This window comes from Vipera berus (assembly GCF_964194415.1).
Source record: "Vipera berus genome assembly, chromosome: 17".
Classification (NCBI taxonomy): Eukaryota; Metazoa; Chordata; class Lepidosauria; order Squamata; family Viperidae; genus Vipera; species Vipera berus.
This window is the reverse complement of record NC_138220.1, coordinates 4,639,502-4,654,625: the sequence shown is the minus strand read 5'-3', so window position 1 is coordinate 4,654,625 and position 15,124 is coordinate 4,639,502. Positions and strand designations below refer to the sequence as shown.

The 15,124-nt window shown below is 46.5% G+C and overlaps 1 long non-coding RNA gene across 1 annotated transcript; it reads right to left on the bottom strand.

The window, feature by feature from the left end:
* Positions 1-895: 895 nt before the first annotated feature.
* On the bottom strand, positions 896-7,436 carry LOC308675642. Its single transcript, XR_014028172.1, has 3 exons — positions 7,315-7,436; positions 4,257-4,418; positions 896-965 (listed from the first exon to the last, which is right to left on the bottom strand). It is a non-coding gene; the product is annotated as an uncharacterized lncRNA (long non-coding RNA).
* Positions 7,437-15,124: the final 7,688 nt, after the last annotated feature.

Sequence of the window (15,124 nt, the reverse complement as noted above, 5' to 3'; positions counted from 1 at the left end):
ATAGACTAACTTAAACTAACCCCAGTCACCACGGCCAGGTCTTTGGGGGAATAAGTTGCACGAGAGACCATGGGTATTATAGCCGAGTAAATATGTATAGGAGTAGTCACGTGGGTCTCGTTGTCCTTGATTTTCCCCTACACACACCCCCCCACACACCCACTTGGGGATTGTTAAATGAAGCAGACCACGTGCGTGAGTGCCAAGCAATGATTCTTTGACATCTATCAGGTTGCTTGCAAGAGAAAAAAAAATCATCTTTCCAAACTGTCCGTTTTAACCGTGCAAGAGGGCCTGGCGACCTTTTTCTCCTTCCTGATTCAAGGCATTGAAATCTGCAGGGTAGATTAGGTGGGAACCGCGAGAAGGCCCTGGAGAAAAAAATAAAAATAAAAATGGAACAGGCATTCAACATATGTACCCTATTGAAAAATAATAAAAGGGAAATGACTTTGTCATTTACCTAACGTGGGCTTGTCTGGATGTAGGCTTCCCTCCTCTGTCTCTAACCCACCCACCCACCCCCAAGCTACTTTATTGTTCTGATCATAAATAATGTCTGCAATTTAGCCTTTCAGCTGGCCATTGCTTCCTTTCCCGCCACCTTTTACTACCTTGTAATATTCAGTCGGGTATCGAAGCCAAGTCACAGCATACCTTTTTTTTTTAAAAAAAAATATGTATATAAAATTGCCGCGTGTCAAATATTCAAGGCATTTCTAGTGAACGTTCAGCATTTCGAGCTGAAAAAAAGGTGCCGCTGGAGGAAGGAGTCCAGAGGCTGGCCTGGGTCACCTTCCTCCTTCCCATTATGCCAAGGAAATTCCTCCAGGACCCATGGAAGACAATGGCGTTGAGAACATGCTTGCCTGGTTCCCATTCACTTGCCCGGCTGTTGCGCCAGTCCTGGAAAGGATGAAAGCTGTAGAGAGTCCGCTGGCTTTGGAATGTCATTTTGTCGTTGTCTCGGGAGAACGAGAAGGAATGAACCCCGAATTCTTTGCAGCCAAGGAGTAGCAATCCGAGGCCTTTCCTGTTAGCTTTCTTTCTCATTTCTCACTCACGGGGTGCCCTGGGTTACTTTCTGAATGGGAGTAGGACAATAAACCAGGAGCCTAGCTAAAAGCCCATTAGCTGGAGCAGGCCAGGGGTTGGGGGTGGGGGCGCCCTTTTAACAAGTGATTATTAGAAAGAATCATATTAACTCTCAAATGAGCAAAAGACTTGAGCGGGGTGGGGTGGGGGCAGGGAATGGACCTTCCAAAGAGCATTGTAAAGGATGTCTTAAGAGCAGTGTTTTTTTTGTAAAAGGAAAAGGTGCCAGAACTCACACGTGTCATACAACCCGCCTTGCCTCCCCTAGAAGGTTCCATCCCAAAAAGGTGCCGGCACTCCGTTCTGAGCGTTCTGTGACAAAAAAAGCCCTGCTTAAGAGAGACAATCACGTATATTTAATTTAATTTAATTTAATAACATTTATATACCGCCCTTCTCCCTGAGGACTCAGGGCGGTTCACAGGGCAGAATAAAATAGCGAATACAAACATTAAAAAAAAGATTAAACAAATTGCCCTAGTTAAAAACAATATAAATACAACACTAAAAACCCCCAGAAAAGTTAAAAAACGAAAAATAAAATAACCCCAACACTCCCCCTCAGGCTAGGCCGGCTTGTACAAACAGAAATGTCTTGTATATACGAATTTGCGAGGGCCGTGCTGCGTTAACGCAAACCCTCTTCCATATATCCTTTATAAAGGTAAAGGTAAAGGTTCCCCCGCACATGCGTGCTAGTCGTTTCCGACTCTAGGGGCCGGTGCTCATCTCCGTTTCAAAGCCGAAGAGCCAGCGCTTGTCCGAGAACGTCTCCGTGGTCATGTGGCCGGCATGACTAGACGCCAAAGGCGCACGGAACGCTGTTACCTTCCCACCGGAGCGGTCCCTATTTTTCTACTTGCATTTTTACGTGCTTTCAAACTGCTAGGTTGGCAGAAGCTGGGACGAGTAACAGGCGCTCACTCTGTTACGCGGCACTCGGGATTCGACCTGCCAAACTGCCGACCTTCTGATCGACAAGCTCAGCGTCCTAACCCACTGAGCCACCGCGTCCCTTTTATATTTTATATATTTTATATATATTTTTATATTCCCTGCCAAAGGCTTGAAACTTTTCGATTTCACTAATTTGAGCCAGGGTGTTGTTGTTTTTTTTAACGGGAATCTGCGCGCGTTCCTTTTTTTTTTTTCTTCCAAATTTTATTTCAGTGGACTGCCTTACGAGGGCCATCTGGTAAAATAACCCAACTTGGGCTATTCAAGAAAGTTTTTTTTTTTGAGGGGGTTGCAGTTTTGTATTGAGAGCCTTTGTTCCATCAACACTGCTGGAATTTTTTTTCTTTTATCCGTTTTCAGCAGCTCTGGAGGGGGGTGCACGTGTCTCTGTGTCTCTATCTGCGGAGGGAAAGTTAGCTTTCCATGTAAATATTTGCCTGATTAAGACTTTTTCTTTTTTTTTTTCCTTTTTTTTTAATAATGCGTAACCCAAGAGCTAAAGTTTCATGTGAGAAAATGGCACTTGGCAAACAGTGGCTCTCTGATATGCTCTAATTGCTTTTGGTAAACTGACAATAAAGGGGGGGCGGGAAATGAAAGCAGATATGACAGCATTTAAGGTTGAAGAGGAGCTTCTTCCTCTGAGCCGTTCATTTATTTGGGCTTTTCCAGCGAAAGGAAGAATTAAGAGAGGAATTCAACGCGGTGCTTAAGTGTAGCAAGCAGGCAGCACGTCTTCCCTTGTTCTCATCTCGTTAAATGCATTAACATATTTACTCAAAATAAGTCAGACAGTGTTTAATAAAGGCCGTGGACAGGAAAGGCCTATCCTTGCTTCTACTTCTGCTGCCTCGGAGGGTTTGGCTACAACTTGAAAAAGTCCTGCAGTGGTAAAAAAAGCAGAAGTCGCTGGCCAGAACTAAGACCCCCAACGTGCCATAGTTAAGGACTGACATCTCTTAAGCTCAAAAGATCCTCTCAAGCCTCATGGGCTTCCAGTTTATTAAAACACCCCCCCACACTCACCTATCTTAAAAAAGTATAGGGGAACGTCAACAGATTTCCTAAACATCAGGTTATCTGCCTTTCCATTTACCCCTCTTAGATTCCCAGGGGTAGATTTTGATTTGAAACGTTGATCAATAAGACGTGAATATGCCGCCCTCCCCGCCTTTTCATTCAGAATTTGACAAGTCAATGAAAAAATGATTCTCATTGTGCCTTCTCCCGGGGTATTCCCTATTTTGGTTGTTGTTGTTAGCTGCGAAGTCGTGTCCGACCCATCGCGACCCCATGGACAACGTTCCTCCAGGCCTTCCTGTCCTCTACCATCTTCTGGAGTCCATTTAGGCTCACGCCTCCTGCTTCAGGGACTCCATCCAGCCACCTCCTTCTCCGTCGTCCCCTTCTTCTCTTGCCCTCAATCTTTCCCAGCATTAGGCTCTTCTCCAGTGAGTCCTTCCTTCTCATTAGGTGGCCAAAGTGTTTGAGTTTTAGCTTCAGGATAGTCGGGTGCTGAACCCTGGGAAAGGAGAATCTGGCCTTACCCACCGTTTCCATAGGCTTGCTAACAGGTCACAGACCCCTCAGATGGAACCAAAGCTTAGCGTCCCTGTGCCAAGATTTAGGACCTGTGGAATATTCATTGAAGAAAGAGGGACAGAGTAACAGGAGAGGTGGGGGGGAGGGTCTGCTTAGTGCTACTCGTTAATTTATTATTTATTGCTCCATCTATCTAATTACACAACACATGTGCAACTGCTGTGCCCTATTGCTGTGCACCAGGGACCGGTTCCGTGGAGAAAGGTTTTTCCGCGGACCGGAGGGGTGCGTGGTTTTGCGTGGTGCCTGCATCCCACAGATGGGGGCTTTGCTTGTCTGTGCAGACCGGTTGCTGGCACGCCGCGGCCCGGTACCGGTTCACGGACCGGGGGTTTGGGAACCCCTGCTCTAAGCCCCAGGAAAGTTTTCTTTCCATTCAAACTCTATCTCTCGTTTCTTTGAAATTCTATTTTGGAGATTTCTACCTGGAATAATAATAGTTTCTTGCTGGCAAAAAACCGTGTTTTTTTGTTAAAATTTATCATAGGGAAGTTTTGCTGTTCTTTAACAGAACCCCTGCTTGGCGCGCAGAAAGTCTTTGAAAGGAGTGGGGAAAAATAGGCAAGCGTTTGGCTTTCGGTTGAGGTACTTCACTGGCCCACCTGGTGGATCGTGACTTTTATCTCAGTAACGTCATCCCCATCCAACTGTGGGTCCAAAAAAATTGAGAAATAGTCCTCAGGATGCATTGGTTTTAGGCCTGAAAAGATGGGAGGTTTCTTGCAGACTTGTTGCATCTGTTGGCAACTTTCTTGTTCTTTTGTCTGTTGATGAAAAAAGGTAAGAATAGCATGTATCTATTTCCGTAGGATTTAAGACCAAATTGACTTATCCTAATGTGTACGTTTAACTGTATTGAAATAACAGGAGATTCGGTTGTCATCATCACCACCACCTCGGAAAAGATCTCGGCTGTATCTAGGCAGGGATCCCAGTTTGTCTGTCTCGCCTGCCAGAGCCAGCAACTGCTGGGCCTTTTTTTTTTTTTTTTGGCAAAGATGGAGAAAACCCCTTTTCTTTGTCGCATCGTCGCTTGCTATAAATCCACTCCGTCCTTCCTAGCAGGGTTTGTCCAGCTAAAATATTTCTAGGAGACTCAATAATAATAATAATAAAGGTAAAGGTTTCCCCCGCACATGCGTGCTAGTCGTTTCCGACTCTAGGGGCCGGCGCTCATCTCCGTTTCAAAGCCGAAGAGCCAGCGCTTGTCCGAGGACGTCTCCGTGGTCATGTGGCCGGCATGACTGGATGCCAAAGGCGCACGGAACGCTGTTCACTTCCCACCGGAGTGGTCCCTATTTTTCTACTTGCATTTTTTTTACGTGCTTTCGAACTGCTAGGTTGGCAGAAGCTGGGACGCGTAACAGGCGCTCACTCTGCTACGCGGCACTCGGGATTCAACCCGCCAAACTGCCGACCTTCTGATCGACAAGCTCAGCGTCCTAACCCACTGAGCCACCGCATCCCTATAATAATAATAATAATAATAATAATAATAATAATAATAATAATAATAATAATAATAATAATAATAATAATAATAATAATAATATAATAATAATAATAATAATAATAATAATAATAATAATAATAGTAATAATAGTAATAATAATAATAATAATCATTGCTTTTTTTTGTAAAAGAAAAAGTTGCTGGAACTCACACATGTCATACAACCTGCCTTGCTTACCCTACAAGGTTCCATCCAAAAAAGGTGCCGGAACTCTGTTCTGAGCGTTCTATGAGAAAAAAAGCCCTGATAATAATAATAATAATAATAATAATAATAATAATAATAATAATAATAATAATAATAATAATAATCAGGGCTTTTTTTCTCATAGAACGCCCAGAACGGAGTTCCGGCACCTTTTTTGGATGGAACCTTGTAGGGTAGGCAAGGCAAGTTGTATGACATGTGTCAGTTCCGGCACCTTTTTCTTTTACAAAAAAAGCCCTGATAATAATAATAATGGGGTTTTTTTCCCCTCCCCCTAAAAAGACATTAATGCTACCCTAAGAAAGACATCCAAGCTCCAAAAGTTGAAAACAGGGCTGGAAAGCGAAGAGAGAGCGGAAAGGGTTTCTGAAAAGCACAATAACTACTAACAAACAAGGTGTGTCTCCCCCCCCCCCCCCCCCCGTGGGGCTGGAATAGAAAGGCGTCAAGTAGGGGCTCCAACTTTGCATTTCTTTGCAAACTAAATCCAGTCGTTTCCCCCTCCTTCCCCTCCCCCCACCCCTTCCCCAGAGGGCCACAGAGCCCTTTCCTCCTGGGCAGAAAAAGCTTCTTAACTAAGGGGGGGGGGTTGGGGGGAGGCAGGGAATGGACCTTCCAAAGAGCATTGTAAACGATGTCTTAAGAGCAGTGCTTGTTTTGTGAAAGAAAAAGGTGCCGGAACTCACACGTGTCATACAACCTGCCTTGCCGTCCGCACGAGCTCCGTGCACCCCCCCCCCCCACGGGAGGCCAAAGGCGATGGCGATCTCTGGCGTCCGGGGAGATCCAGCCTGGACAGAGTTCGCAGCCCCGATCCGCAGTGGGCAAAGCGGGAGCCGCTCGGATTTAGGCCAAGTTGGGTGGGCCGGCCGGCCGGCGTTCAAACGTGGTTGGGCACCACGGCGGAACCCCGGGAGGCTTGCAAGGGACCAAACTTGGAGGCTTTAATAATAATAATAATAATAATAATAATAATAATAATAATAATAATAATAATAATAATAATAATAATAATAATAATAATAATAATAATAATAATAATAATAATTATTATTATTATTATTATTATTATTATTATTATTATTATTATTATTATTATTATTATTTAAAAAGCCTCCAAGTTGTTGTTGTTGTTGTTGTTGTTGTTGTTATTATTATTATTATTATTATTATTATTATTATTATTATTATTATTATTAATAATTTATTATTATTATTATTATTATTATTATTATTATTATTATTATTATTAATTATTTTAAAAAGCCCTCTGAAACTCTTCTTCCTAACCAAGGTAGCAAAAGGCACGTAACCCCAGAATAGGCGGTTTGGCCGGACAGGTGGCCAAGCTCAGCTCAGGTTATTCTGGAAAAGGATGGCGAGCCAGGAGGGAAGCCTGGTTGGGGCAGAAGTGTCTGTGTGTGTATGGGGTGGGCAATTGCCCGCCCGGGGGGGTGTCTATGGAGGAGACGTGTGTGTGTGTGTGAGTGTGTATGGGGGGGCAATTGCCCTCCGGGGGGGGTTTGTCTATGGAGGAGTCTAGTGTGTGTGTGTGTGTGTGTGTGTGTGTGTGTATGGGGGGGGCAATTGACCGCCCGTGTGTGTGTGTGTCTATGGAGGAGACTAGTGTGTGTGTGTGTGTGTGTGTGTTTGTGTATGGGGGGGGCAATTGCCCTCCGGGGGGGGTTGTCTATGGAGGAGACTTTTGTGTGTGTGTGTGTGTGTGTGTGTGTGTGTGTATGGGGGGGGCAATTGACCGCCCGTGTGTGTGTGTGTCTATGGAGGAGACTAGTGTGTGTGTGTGTGTGTGTTTGTGTATGGGGGGGGGCAATTGCCCTCCGGGGGGTTTGTCTATGGAGGAGAGGAGTTAAAGAAGCAGGCGCGACTTTGGCACTTTGGCGCTCCCCTCCACTCCGGGTTTTACCGGCGCCTCTGCTTACCTCGAGCTCCTTTTGCCTTGGGGGAAACAAAGTCCATTCCTTGCCTTTCTTTTTTTCCCTTCCCTTTTTCTTTCCCTTCCCCTCCCTCCTCTGCTCTCTCCTGGCAAAAGCGCGGAGAGCGGGGAGGGGGGGGGTTCAGTTGGCGCTGGGAGAATCCAGCCCGGGTTTTGCGCGCCGCCTGCCCCCCCCCCCCCCGGCAAGAAATGGGAAAATTCAATAATTAAAGCAAAATGGAGAGACGGAGTCGGGCTCGCGGGGGGGGGGAGAGAGAGAGAGAGAGAGAGAAATCCCGGATCAGGGCAACTTCGATGGCGCATGCGCGCTGCCAGCCTCCATCCCAAACACAGACATTTCCCTGTACTTGGAAAGTCACCCAAAAGCAGCTCAAGTGCAGGTAAGACCTTTCGATCTGCCCGGCCGGGGAACCCTAAAGGCCGGTCCCGGCTTTTTCCTCCCGGGGGGGCGCCTCGAACCGTCCGGCCGCTCACTTTTCCCGGGCTGGCTCAAGCGGCTGCCACTCTTTGGCGCGCCGGGCAGGCAGGCAAGGCAGGCTGGCAGGCAGGCAGGGCGAGAAGCGGCGCCCGGAGCGCTGGGGCACCGGAGGCGCCAAGTCCGGGAAAGTGTCCGGGGCTGCAGGAAGGAAGGAAGGAAGGAAGGAAGGAAGGAAGGAAGGAAGGAAGGAAGGAAGGAAGGAAGGAAGGATGGGAGAGAGAAGGGAAGAGAAGAGGGAGGGAGGGGAGGAGAAGGAAAGAAAAAGAGAGAGAGAGAGAGAGAAGGAAGGAAGGAAGGAAGGAAGGAAGGAAGGAAGGAAGGAAGGAAGGAAGGAAGGAAGAAAGAATGGGAGAATGGGAGAGAGAAGGGAAGAGGAGGGAGGGAGGGGAGGAGAAGGAAAGAAAGAGAGAGAGAGAAGGAAGGAAGGAAGGAAGGAAGGAAGGAAGGAAGGAAGGAAGGAAGGAAGGAAGGAAGGAAGGAAGGAAGGAGGCTGGCGGGGGGGAGCGCGCGCGGGGTGGGGGGGCTGGCACCGGCAGCCGGCCCGGGAAAGGGGGCGCGTGGCTTGGCGCTGCGCAGATCCCGGGTTTTTTTTTGGAGAGGGTGGGGGGTTGGGGTGGGGGCTTTCGGCCCTCCCGCCGCCTCGGACACCCAGGCAGTGCGTGTGTGGGGGGGGGGGGTCACGCTCCTTCGCATCGCCCCTTTTGCCCGCTCGGTGCGCCTGGGGAGGAAAGGATGCAGGTGGCTTCTTCGTCCGGAGGGAGCCGGACTGAGAGGGGTGGGTGGGTGGGTGGGAGTGGGAGTGGGAGTGGGGGGGAGGGGTGCGGGGGGTGGGATGGGGGGGGAGCGAAGAGGCCGGCCACTTCCAGCACTTGCTCAACTCGCGGCGGGGTGGCCGAGCGCCGCATCCCCCTCTGCCGGCTCGGGGACGCGGAAGACGGCGCTTGGATCGCTCGGCGGGGATCGCGCCGGCAAACGACCCCCCCCCCCACACCCCCAGCAATTTCACCCGGGACCTTTGCAAAGCGTGGGGAGGTGGGCGCTTGGCAGGAAGGCTTCCCACACACCCCACGCCGGGGCTGGACTCGGAGGTGCCCCCCCAGTTGGAAAGTACTTTTTGCACTTGTTTCCCATCTGCTGCAAAGCGCTTCTTGCGCGGGTGTCGGGGCGAGGACGGGGAGGGGGGGGGGCAGCGGCAATGCCTATCTGGCTACACCGGGATTGTTTGTCGGAGTTTCTTTCCCCGCTGCGCCTGAGCGGCCGCCGGCTTTCCCAAGTTTTCCCAAAGTATCTCCAGCCGCCGCCACTTTGGAGAGGAGACCCGGGGTGGACGTGGGCTCGGAGCAAGGCGCCCCGATAGCTTTGGGGCAACGCCGGGCGAAGCTCGCCGTTTGCCTCGCTGCGCGCTCGAGTTGGCCTGCCTCTTTTAACTTCCTCCGCCTTCGGCTGGGGGTGCTCGGGGACGGTTCGGGGTCCCCCCCACACACCCACCCACCCACCTTGGAAGTAGCTAGTGAGTTTTAAACCCAAATGTATTGGTAAGAGAGCTCCCCACCTCCCTCGCTCTTGATTCTTTTTTTTTTCCCCTCTCTCCTCCGGGGTGGAGAACTTGGGGGGGGGGGGCGCTCAGAGAAGGCGAGAAATAAAACGACCTTTTCGCGAACAGAGGCGGAAGAGAGGAGAGGAGGGTACGAGGCAGGCCGGGGGGGGCAGTTTGTGTGGGTCAGGGGCGGGTGCTTGGCTCCGCATAGGGGTGGAGTTGGGAAGCCGGGGGTGGGGGGGGGGAGATCCTGGATGAGTGGGATTTTAATGAAGGATCCTCTCCTTGTTTGGCTGCTCCCGGGACAAGGGAACAGGTGTTCGGCTGTCAGTCAAAATTTCAAGCCTGCCGCCAGGAAGCTGACAGCTGGGGTTTAGGATAGTGGGTTTTTAGTAATAATAACAATTGTAGCCATAACGGGAAAGAAGAAACTTCTGGGGGAAATGGCGAAAATAAATAAATAAAATCCCTGGGCTCAGGGCGCATTCGTAGGCAAGGGACTGAATGCCAGAATGCCAGTTCCCAGATTTATTACCTCCCTTTTTAAAGGCACAGCAAGAAGGCTTTTCCTCCAGCTGGAAAGCCCATCCGGACGTCTTGGACTACAGTTCTCATCATCCTTAACAGCAGGGCTATGAGGCAGAAGGGTGGGAAATGAAAGGTGACCTTGTGTCCCAGTTGAAAAAGTCTGGTTTCCCTGGGAAAAAGAGAGGATCTCTTCTCTGAAATTAACAACAGATCTTTCGTTCTCTCTCTCTCTCTCTCTCTCTCTCTCTCTCTCTCTCTCTCTCTCTCTCTCTCTCTCTCTCTCTCTCTCTCTCTCTCTCTCTCTCTCTCTCTCTCTCCCTCTCTCCCTCTCTCCCTCCCTCTCTCCCTCTCTCCCTCTCCCTCTCTCTCTCTCTCTCCCTCTCTCTCTCTCTCTCTCTCTCTCTCTCTCTCTCTCTCTCTCTCTCTGATGTTTTTCCCTCTTGAAGGAAAACATTTAGCTTCCCTCTTTCTACCTAAATGTCACTGCATATAAAAGCGTCAAATTTCAACCCTGGATCGGAAGGAGAGAGGAACCGTTTGATATGGCCTGCATGAAATTATGCATGGATTTATAAAACCTGTTTTGTTTTGTTTTTTTGTTGTTTTTTTTGGGTGGTGGTGGGGTGCAGGTTTGGCTAGCTAGAGAGAAGTTGATGTGTTCTCACAATGCAAAAGGCGAGTGTTTGTGTCTGTATGGCAAACGTTCAGTCTGGATCCTTTCACCCAAGCCTGAAGCGTTGGGGGAACCCGTGAGAACTTTGGGCTGGTGGTGTAATAAGATTTCAGCGGCAGGATGAGAAGAGGCATGTGGATGGGTCAAGGGTCCATGTGGAATTGGGTGTGTGCGAGAGCAGGTGCTCCTTAGATATATATATATATATATCCTTTTTCTGCCATTTGGTGCCTGAGAAAACTTCTGGAAAAAAGTTGCTTTGTGACGGTTTGATGTGAAATAGTTATGGTTTCGATCTGTCTGGCGTCTGTGGGAGAGACGAGTGAAACTTTCGATGAACTTGATTAATAAATTCCATGTGTTCCTTCCCCTCGACATATTTCTTTTCCAATCACACAAGCACACACACACCCCAAGTTCCTTCCTTCCAGCCGTATGGAACTGCCTTCGGGATCACCTTAAATTTTGCCCTTTTGGCGCAGAGTCCCTTCTCTTTGTCGCACTGTCCCTTCTCGGTCCCATTTGTCTTTAGCGTCAGCCTGTATGTGCACACACAAAATAAACCATTTGCGTTCCTTTCCCACCTTTTATCCATCTCAAGATGTCTTAAGGAAGGCTTGATATGCGTATGTAGGGGAAGAATATTGGTGAACTTTAGTAATCAAGTTTCCAGATCTCCTGTCGCCTGTTTAATTTATTAAGGCCACTTATTTATTCTGTTGATAATAATCTGTTGCTGGTTTCTATGGAGATGTTAAACTGATCTCTTCAAGAAATCAAACTCCATATGTGTTGAAAGTGTTTAAAGAAGCAGCGTGTGTCTTTTTTGAGATTTTTTTTTGGGGGGTGGTGGTCGTTTGTTTGTTTGCTGGTTTGTCAAGCTCTGTATTTTGGATTGTTCAGCTTGCAGTTTCCATATGAATGTGTTAAGAAAGGGCTGAAGCCGCAAAAGACCTGGAGTGGACAGAAAGTTGAGGGTTTTTTAATTCGGATCTCAAGCTTTGTACTCTGGACTCTGATCTTGAATGATTCTGCCCGAATGCAGTAACAGAAAATCATGATCAATCGTAAAGGCCTTCTTAAACGTACTTGTCTTATGAGGTACAGAATCAATGACCGGAGCAAATTAAGTCTGTTGCATTTTCTCCTTCGCATTAAAATAACATCTAACATCAAATATATATATATATATATTTCCCTCCCGTAATTCTAATACACTTTCAGATAGATCTTGTAAAGCGTTATCTCTGAGTTTAATCCAAGAAGAGGAGATTTAACAAACATCTCTGTTTCCAGGCATTTTTTTTGTGGAAAACACTCTTTAAGACTTCAAGGTCACAAATTAATTCAGTAAACTTTTCCTTCCCTTTTCTCAACATTTAAAGCTCATTTTGTCATTGAACTGGACAGTCGTGGGAAGGGTTTGCTCCGGATCCAGTTTAAGACCGATGGAAACTTTCCTTTCGGGGTGTCCCAGCTATAGTAACGTGTAGATCTACTTGGTGGCCAAGCTGGTGCCATTGTTCCTCGACAGACAGGTCAAAGTGACAGGTTTAAAAATACAACTGTTCCCTTTTCCCACTTAGACAGAGCTTTACTGCATTAGTCTATGTTTGCTTTTTTTTTCCTTCCCCCCCCCCCACCTTGCAACAGTTTTGGACCCATTTTGCAATATTCTCCTGCCCGCCCACTCCCCAAATTTAGCAAAATACCCACGGTATACTCTCATCTAGGTTGTTCTACCCAAAGCAGCCCTCTAAGCAGGCTTTAAAATAAGGCAAAAATAAACCTGACTTGTCTGATGAAATCCACATCCTTTATTGCTTTTAATCTTATTAATTCTCTTGTGTGTTATGCTCTCTCTCTCTCCCCCCCCCAGCTCTCTCTACTGCTGCTTCCTTACAGTTTGAAACGTTTTTTCTCTCTCTCCTTATTTTATTCAATTTTTTTGGGGGGGTGGCTTCTCCTTCCATCCTTTTCTTCTTCTTTTTTTCTTTTTCTTTTTCCTTTTAAAATTTGAATTGCAAACTGGACACCACACACACACACACACACACACACACACACAAACGCAGCATGGCATCAGAAAAGAAACACTGTGGCTTTAAACCCAGGAGTTTGCATATTCCCCTTGTATCTTTCCCCTTTGCTAATTATTGTGTTGTTTTCAGAGCAAATATGTCATATCCATGGCGACAAGGCAGGTTTATTGTCTTTCAGAAGCAATAGCTCACATAAGTAATTAATGCTTTTTTTTTTTCCTCTGGCTTAGGTTAAACAGATCATTCAAGGAGAGTCATCCTTCTCTCTCTCTCCCCCCCCCCCTTTCCTCTCCCCTCTTCTCTCTCTTTTTAGCTCAGTGACATAAGAACATGAGTTAGAACAAGAAAATATTTTAACCAAGAAGTCAGCGACAGATCTCGTCGTTTCCCCCCCCCCCATCGCCCTTCCACACGAACACACACACACACACACACACATATTTCTTTTAAAAGCTGGTCGCGTCAGTTTTCATATAGTTGACATTGTCATTCCTCCTACTAAGTAAGTCTCGATTTGAGGAGGAAGAATTTTTACAAAATCGAGGCAAACGCTACTAAGCGGCTTATTTCTCTGTCCCAAGGAAAAAGAGGGATAGGTGGGCACAGACACTATGCTTTGAGACACACAACCATTAATTTGATTTGTCCTCTCCTTGTCTGTCAAAAACCACCACCACCACCCCCCCCAGTTTTGCGGGAGGCGTTAAAAGTGCTGGCCTACAAATCGGGAGGCTCTGAGTTCTAGTCCCGCCACAGCCTGGAAAGCCAGCTGGCTGACCTTGGGCCAGTCCCTCCCGTTCAGCCCAGCCCACCTCGCAGGATTGTTGTTGTGGGGAAAATGAGGAGGTGGAAACAGGATGAGTATGTTTGGGGCCTTGAGTTATTTATAAAGATAAGAAAGTTTGGATAAAAAAAATCTAAAAACGAAACAAAACAAGAACTCTTCAAAATGTATTACAGTGATTTGATTAGGGAAGTAAGCAGGCCACTTCAAAATGGGACAGATACCTATTTTTTCCCCCAAACTTACCTGGAAAGTATGATCCCTATATAGTGGGGTAACAACAACAACAACAACAACAACAACAACAACAACAACAACAACAATAATAATAATAATAATAATAATAATAATAATAATAATAATAATAATAATAATAATAAAGTTGGAAGGGACCCTGGAGGTCATCCAGTCCAACCCCCTGCTCAGGCAGGAAACCCTATAGCATTTCAGACAAATGGCTGTCCGGTCTCTTCTTAAAAACTTCTGGTGTTGGAGCATTCACCACTTCTGGAGGCAGGTTGTTCCGCTGGTTAATTGATCCAACTGTCAGGAAGTTTCTCCTTAGTTCTAGATTGCTTTTCCAAATGGTTCTCCTGTATCTTTGTTTTTAAACTTCCCTCAGCAGATTTTAAAAGTTTCCTGGGCAAACTGAAAAGTAAACTTTAGTTTTTTGGTGTGTGAGTAGTGTTTTTAGCTTTCTGAAACTCCTTGTGGTCTCTTTTACAGTCACCTTTCGGTGCAGTGGTCAGCTGCTTGCGTACTTCTGATCATCTTTTGTATATTCTTTCCCAATTTTGCTTTATTAATAAGAAAGATACCATCTATCTAATTGGAAGCTTTACTAAGATGCTTTCTTTCCCTGCTTTTTTCTTTTTTTCTCCAATGATAATAATTCAGGAGCACTTATCTCCAGCTCATCTATATAAAAACTTAAGAGGGGAAAACCGGCTTGCAGAAATAGGATCCATTTAACATCGTGCTGAATTTTAGTAAAAAAATCTTTTAAATTTGCCCGAAGTCTGCTTATCGGTAGTATAACTGTACCCTGCTCTTTTTATTTCAACTGTTTAATTGTTTAGGTTTGCTATATTTAAAAAAAGAATCTTTACTCTTACTAAAAAATAATCTTCAAAAAATAGGACAATTCCGTTCATAACTGCAGCTGCCAAAAAGCCAACACAGTTCTAAGCTGCATTAATAGAGGGATAGAATCAAGATTGCGTGAAGTGTTAATACCACTTTACAAGGCCTTGGTAAGGCCACACTTGGAATACGATGTAAAAAAGAGGTTGAGACTCTAGAAAGAGTGCAGAGAAGAGCAACAAAGATGATCAGGGGACTGGAGGCTAAAACATATAGGGAACAGTTGATGGATTTGGGTATGTCTAGACTAATGAAGAAAAGGACGAGGGGGGACATGATAGCGGTCTTCCAGTATCTCAGGGGCTGCCCCAAAGAAGAGGGAGTCAAGCTAGTCTCCAAAGCACCTGAAGGCAAGATAAGATGAAACAGATGGAAAATAATCAAGGACAGAAGCAACCTAGAACTAAAGAGAAACTTCCTGACAGTTAGAACAATTAACCAGCGGAACAACCTGCCTCCAGAAGCGGCGAAGGCTCCAACACTGGAAGTTTTTAAGAAGAGACTGGACAGCCACTTGTCTGAAATAGGGTTTCCTGCCAGAGCAGGGGGTTGGACTAGATGACCTCCAAGGTCCCTTCCAACTCTGTTATTCTGTTACCTGTCAGTTACAC